This window comes from Aegilops tauschii, chromosome 5 (assembly GCF_002575655.3).
Source record: "Aegilops tauschii subsp. strangulata cultivar AL8/78 chromosome 5, Aet v6.0, whole genome shotgun sequence".
Classification (NCBI taxonomy): domain Eukaryota; kingdom Viridiplantae; phylum Streptophyta; class Magnoliopsida; order Poales; family Poaceae; genus Aegilops; species Aegilops tauschii.
In genome coordinates this window covers 45057552-45065242 of record NC_053039.3, presented here as the reverse complement: position 1 = coordinate 45065242, position 7691 = coordinate 45057552, and the positions used below count along the sequence as shown (strand labels likewise).

General features: G+C 41.2%; 1 pseudogene; it reads left to right on the top strand.

Annotated features, from left to right (window-relative positions):
• LOC109769433 (disease resistance protein Pik-2-like) lies at nucleotides 1–6961 on the top strand (annotated as a pseudogene).
• The last annotated feature ends 730 nt before the right edge of the window (nucleotides 6962–7691 follow it).

Below are 7691 nucleotides of genomic sequence, written 5' to 3'. Positions count from 1 at the left end.
GCCATTTTGCAGATCTCTCAAGTTCAGTCGGCTTGGCGTCGAGGCTGCGCTCACGCTCTTGGATATCAGCCCCATTTTGGTCGCTCACGAAGCTGCCGTCCACAACACCACCAGGTAGTATATGCTCTGTTTCCTCTCTGTTATTTGCCTCTTCAGATTTAGCTCAAGCCCAGCCATTGATTGCTCCAACTGATCTTGTTTGCAGTACAGCCTCTATCCGTAAAAACTAGTTGAATTGATCTACAGAAACATCCAGTAAAATGGAGGGGACGGCCATCAGCATCGGCAAGTCCGTGTTGAGCGGGGCGCTCAACTACGCCCAGTCGGCTGTGGCCCAGGAGGTGGCTCTGCAGCTTGGTGTCCAGCGTGACCATTCCTTCATCAGGGGTGAGCTCGAGATGATGCAGTCATTCCTCATGGCTGCACACGACGAGCGAGACGACAATAAGGTGGTCAAGACTTGGGTGAAACAAGTCCGCGACGTGTCCTACTCTGTCGAGGACTGCCTCCTGGATATTGCTGTCCGTCTGGAGAAGCAGTCTTGATGGTGTCTCTCTCTCGCAAGGTGGTAGCACGTCGTTATGTGGCAAACCAGATGAAGGACCTCAGCTGAGGTGGAGGAGGTCAGCCAGAGGAACCAACGGTACCACCTCATCAAGGGCTCTAGCTCCAAGCCTACCTCTGCTGTTGGGCAGCCTATCATGTCCAGCGCGACGATGTCTGCCGCCTATGATGCAAGGCTGCGGCGGCATCAAGCAAAAATGGATCTTGGTGAGTTGATCAATTACAAGGATAATGCACTTCAAGTGATAGCGTTGTGGGGCACAAGTAGCACTGATCTGGGGGAGATATCCATCATCAAAAGTGCTTATGAAGATCCCATGATACACAACAATTTTGATTGTTGTGCTTGGATCACATTGATGTGTCCTTTCAGTCAGACAGACTTCATTCGAAGCATTGTTAGGCAAATCTGTGTTAATTCTCTTCAAAAGACAGGAGAGGAAGGGAAAACAACTATTGGGGCCCAAGTTTTGAAGATGATGGCGACGACAAAAGAAGATGGTTTGGCTTGTGAGTTCAAGAGATATTTGAATGACAAGAGTTACCTAATTGTACTCAATGACATACACAAGATTGAAGAGTGGGATTGCATTAAAACATGTTTCCCAAACAACAACAATAAAGGAAGCCGAATCATAGTGTGCACCGAGCAAGTTGAAGTTGCATGCTTATGCATAGGAGCAGAGGATGAAGCTTTAGTGCATAAGAAGTTATTTGCTGATGAGTCTCTTTATGCTTTCTACAGTAAGGTAAATTTTTAAGTCCTCACAATTTTCTAATTAACTCTACACTTGTTTTTTTCTTGGTTCACTGTCTCAACCACTGGTTTACATAAATAACTAGACTTGGACTTGTGTTGTCATGAAAGTTTTAGGTTCATCACCGTTCCCTCTATACATTTCACTTACATAGTTTAATTAAATAATAATGTATCAAAGCCTATGTGCAAAATTGACCTCATTTGCTGTTTCTACACCACCCTCCCTTCCCCATCATCGGGTTGCTTGTCCTCTGCCTTAGGCCCTTAGCTAGCCTTAGATTCAATATTGATCATGCAAATAATTCTAGTGGTTACAACTTCATACTCCATTTGTTGTGGTTACAACTTCATACTCGATTTGTATTGGTTACAACTTCATGCTCAAGTCCTCAACTCTTGCATGGAGTTATTTGGCTTCTTATATTTTTCTAGGGGCCATTGTCAGCAACCACATACTTCTTTCATAAATTAACTAGACTTGAACATGTGTTGTCATGAAAGTTGTAGGTTAATAACCATTCTACATAATTTAGTTAAAAATTAATTATATATTTCCTCTTCTTAATGAGAAAGAATTTGTATGATTGATATACATTGCACTTATGCTACATCTGAGATATATAGTAACCTTAATGTATCAAGGCAAATGTGCAAAAATTACTACATCTGATGTTTCTACACCTCCACATCCCTTCACCATCACCTAGTTGCATGTCCTCTGCCTTAGATCCAATGAACATGCAGGTAATACGATTGGTTTCAACTACACCTCATATACTCCATTCATTTTCTAGCTCAAGCCATCAACTCTTGCATGGATTTATTTGGATTCCTATACTTAACTAGCGTTCACTGGTCAGTACATACTTCCATAAATTATATTCTCTCTATCTTCTTCAGACACCAAATGAAAGCAAGCAAAGTATGAAGTTCCCCCAAAAAGTTCCGACATATATTGTGACTGACAACTAATGAATGGTCAAAAAAATTAATCTGGCAAAGGGATCATTATATACTATCATCATCCTCTAATTGTTTCATGAATTTTGGAAAGGTTCCAACCATTGGAACTCTTAACAGTGTCACTGATGAAAATTCCTAGTACATGTTTTATGTGTAAACCTATCTTATTTTCCGTAATATTTTTGCTTGATATTTTGCATGTTCAAGCTAATTGTGTGCTTGTATTTAGGTATATCAGGAGGGAAGGAATTCAGCAGAAAAAGGATCCGTCTCATACGTAGTCTCTACTGGTGTTAACAACTCTACACACAAGAACATCCTCACTCGCACGGAGACAATGACTACTCTAGAGGAATCTTGTCTCATCGGGAGAGGGAATGAAGAAGTGGAAATCATCAAACTAATCTCAAATAAAGATCTCCAGCATTTTCATGTGATTTCCTTGTGGGGAATGGGTGGTATTGGAAAAACAACACTAGTGACAGATATTTATCAAAGCCAAGAGATCAGTAGCATGTTTGATAAGCGTGCTTGTGTCACAGTCATGCGCCCTTTCAACTCAGCAACACTCCTGGAGAGTTTAATTATGCAATTCAGAGATAAGAATGAAGATAAAAATGAGACAGATTTGAGGAAATGTTTAGAAGGAAAGAGATATTTGCTTGTTCTTGATGATCTGTGGTCCAGAGTAGAGTGGGATGCTATAAAAGAGTATTTGCCAGAAACTGCAGCAAGCTGCGTAATAGTCACCACAAGGGAAGAGAATATCGCCAAGCAGTGCTCGAGGAATAAAAGAAACATATACAGGCTCAACCATCTGGGCCCTAATGACGCATGTGCTCTTTTCACCAAAAAGGTACAAATGGAGCAATGTCATACTCAATGCTTCTCCTTCTTATTTATATTTTATGGAATAAATGTTGTCAATTTGTTTATTTCTTTTTTGAAGGGCCAATTTTTTTTATTTCAGCGAATGCTAAACTACTTTAAACTTCACAAACAATATCTTTATGTCCACTAGAAAATTGGAATTGCCATTCGTTTGAAATCTTATGCAATAGCTAGGATAATACTCCCTCTGTAAAGAAATATAAGATAGTGATCTAAACGCTCTTATATTTCTTTACAGAGGGAGTACATATAAATACAAAAAGCTTTGGTACATAAACTACGATTACAATAAGGTGGAGACATGATAATTTGTATAGTTATAGTTAGGCCCAACCAAATTATTTGTACATTTTGTAGCTGTCAAAGTGAAGTAGGATATCCCGGTTTCGCTACCGAACAGCAAAGAAATCAGACAGTAGAAGTGCAAACAAAGGTCCATCCCTTTTCTTGTGGATACTGTCTCAAAATTTTCATCCACTCGGATCTACCGCAATAAAAACACATGCTTCAGTAATCATGGAAGAATATGCGATCTACTTGTAAGAAACTTTACTCAGTGTCTCATCGGCTGTATTTGGCTCAGTCCTCTTTAAATCAAGCCACTCTCTTAATCCAGATTTGAATTTAGATGGTTCGCGGTTCTTCTTTTTCTCGCATTGATATGGGAGTTTATAGAAAATCTATAAATAGTATATGTTATAATAAACTATATTATATTTATATATTTACATAAAAGGAAACCATACATCTTTAAAGTACAAATTGATAATTTGGAGCATCCTGATATTTTCAATTTCTTGAAGTCGAGCATATTTTCGTATCTCCTGCCATGCTAACAATACATGAATTGAAAGAATCTTTAACCGAACTTCGCTTTTATTGAACAGAGAAACAAGGGTCCTACAGTATGATTATTTATAATGTTAAAACATTCTGCTTGTAGCATGGCAACACCGCTATTAACCTCTATCAAACAACATATATTCCTAGTTTACTACAAGAGTGCTGATGGGACAGAATATCATATGGATATATAATGAGATAATCTATTTGATCGGACCTAAGAATTGTAGTAACCGGGCAATACATCTGATTAGAAGGGAAAAAAAATTTGTCTTTGAAACTCGTAAATGGCTGACAAGCTCAAGTATATCATCCAAAACATTGGCATGCTTCGGCATGCATATGTATAAACGAAAATGTTTCATATGAAGCTCCTTTGAAATTCAAGCGCTGCAGACGTACCACTAAGAAGGCTAAGGCAGGTTTTGAATCCTGCAAATGCAGTTGACAAATATAGAGAAAATACAGCAGGTCATATGAGTTGTTACATTTAGTTTCTCTCGAATATATTACATTTATTTTTACATTCAGAATTTTGATTTTGAAGGAGTTTTTGGTTTGTTCAAAGAAAAAAGTTGTTTTCAGTGGGTTGTTTTTTTAAGATAGTAGGCATGTTGTCTGGCTTTATATTGACGAAAGCCCCAATTACAGAGTAGGATTGCATGAAGTAAATCACCATTGCACCATGCGTACATTTCTAGGTGGGAGGGTAATATTTTTAGGAAGAAAAGTGATGATGTACTAAGTGAAAAAGAAGGAGTACTTATATGATTTCTTGTAGTGCTAAATGACATGATTGATATGGATTTCAGGTATTTAAGGAGACCATAAATTTGGATGAGCAATATCCGGAGTTCGTTGAACAAGCAAAACTGATATTGAAGAAGTGCAAAGGACTTCCCCTTGCACTAGTCACCATAGGTGGCTTCTTGGCAAGCCAACCAAAAACTGCTTTTGAATGGAGAAAATTGAATGAGCATATCAGTGCTGAGTTGGAGATGAATCCAGAACTTGAGATCATAAAAGCAGTCCTTATGAAAAGCTATGATGGTTTACCCTATTACCTCAAGGCTTGTTTCTTGTATCTGGCCATCTTTCCAGAAGACCAGAAGATTGCACGGAGACGCTTAGTGCGTCGTTGGATTGCAGAGAGTTACTCAAGTGAGGTGCGTGGCAAGTCAGTGGAGGAAGTATTGGAGTGTTACTTCATGGAACTTTTAAGCAGGAGCATGATCCTGCCATCTCGACAGTCAATTCATAGTAGGAAAGGAATTGACTCCTGCCATGTCCATGATCTCATTCGTGAAATTGCCATCTCAAAGGCTATGGAGGAAAATCTTGCATTCACATTGGAGGAAGGTTGCAGCTTAAATAACCAAGGCACGGTGCGTCATCTTGCTGTAAGCAGCAATTGGAAGGGGGATCAGTGTGAGTTTGAGAATATAGTGGACTTGTCCCGTGTACGATCACTGACAGTGTTTGGAAATTGGAGGCCATTTTACATTTCTGATAAGATGAGGTTGCTACGAGTGCTGGATTTGGAAGGCGAGTGGGATCTAGTTGATCATCACCTTCAGCACATTGGGAAGCTTGTACATCTTAGATATCTTTCCCTAAGAGGACATCATACAATATTTCACCTGCCAAATTCATTGGGGAACCTGAGACAGCTCCACACATTAGATATTTCAGGTACAAGCATAATAAAACTACCAAGGACCATCATCAAGCTTGAGAAGATGGAACACATTCTTGCTAGTGGCACAGGAGATGCAGGTAGTCATATAGATGCAGATAAGTAGTCTCTGATGTTGCCTCTGTGTTCAGCGTATTGTTGTGTGGCATGTTGTACACGGAGGATCCTAGAAAATGAACTCGATCTTGATGATAGTGCACAACTTAACAGGCGTGATATATGCACTATGTTTTGTTGCAACATATTACCATATTTTGTGGCGGGACGAAATCCAGGTGGTGTTGAAGTGCCAAGGGGAATTTGGAAACTGAAGGCCCTGCACACACTGCGTACTATGGGCTGTTCTACAAGATATAAAAAAGCTCACCCGGATACGCAAGTTAGGATTGACAGGCATCAACAAGAGAAATGGTCAAGAGTTGTGTTCAGCAATTTCTCGTCTCAACAGCCTGGAGTCATTGTCACTGCAATCACATGGAGAGACAGGTTTATCAGTCTGCTTGGATGGCCTGTCCTCACCTCCAAAAGACCTGCAGAGCCTCAAGTTGATAGGCAACCTGGTTAAGCTGCCGGAGTGGATCCAGGGGCTGAAAAATCTTGTGAAGCTGAAGCTAGATGGGTCGAGGATATCGGAGCATGATGCGGCCATACAAGTCCTTGGGAGTCTACCAAACCTGGCCACCCTACGTCTATTGGATAACTCGTTCGTTGGTGAAGAGGTCCGTTTCAGTTTCTGTCAGGAGGCATTCCCGAGCCTGAAGGTGCTGCAGTTGGATTGCATAGGAGACCTCAAGTTGGTGGGATTTGAAGAAGGAGCAACCCCTAAGCTTGAGTTGCTACAGTATTCTAAACTGAGGAGCAGTCCCAGTGTTGGGTTGTTCTGTGGGTTTCCACATCTGCCAAGCCTCAAGGAATTTATGCTGAATAGGAGTGACTGGCGTGATACCAAGTTGGTGGAGGACCTGCGAGGCCAGCTCGCAGAGAATAAGAACGGGCCCGTTTTGAAGAGTTATAGTACTCCCTACGTCCGAAAAAGCTTGTCCTTCAGATGGGTGTATTTAGCACAAAATGGACGGAGGGAGTAGCTAGTTGTACTCTACTGTCTTTTTTTACTGTATCTTGACATTCATGTATTACGTCCCTCTCTTGTAGTATTTCCTTTTGTACCTTACTACAATATATATACCCCCTAGCTACAACGGCTGATTTTATATGAAAAAGAGGCATTCATCGTTTTTTTCATTCATGATAACTTTGATTTATACAGCACAATTCTCCTCTTTTTTTGCTAAAAAAGAGAGGAAAATGCAAAAAAAAAAAAAACATGTGGTTTTTTAACAATAAAAATAAGAAATGCACATTTTACATTACAACCCCAATAAGGACCCAAGCCCATTGTGCTGATGGATCATGGACTCGTCTTCTCTTTCTTTATCTGGAGCCCAACGGATCCCGGAACAGTACGCTGGTGCTGTTTCCATGTGCTGCCCTCGGACGCAGTGGCGGAGCGTGAATCAAATATTAGGAGGGGCCAAATGAGTGTATATGGCATAGAAAAGGCTAGGATGATCAGAGACGCCGGACGATTAGTATAGCAATTAGCAGATAAGTAAGTGTATTTGGTAAATTGTCCTCCTGGAAGGGGGGGCCAGGGCCCGGAATTGTCCCCACTACGCTCTATGGACGCACTATGTGCTGCCCTCGGGCGCACTATGGATTTGTTGCGGCGATGTCCGCCCCGCTTTTGTTGGGTCTCTGTGCCCCTGGTGACCATGAGTTGGATCGGATCGGTAAGATGATGTAGGGGGGCTCCACGCCGGCATGGTGGACAGAGTCCTTCTCCGACGAAAACCCTACGCCTTCCCACAAGGAACCAGACACGAGGGCCTCGCCATATACAGACATCGGGGACGGGGCTCATGGTGGAACGCACCCTGAATTTTGTCATCTTGTAGACCACACAAAGCTACAAGC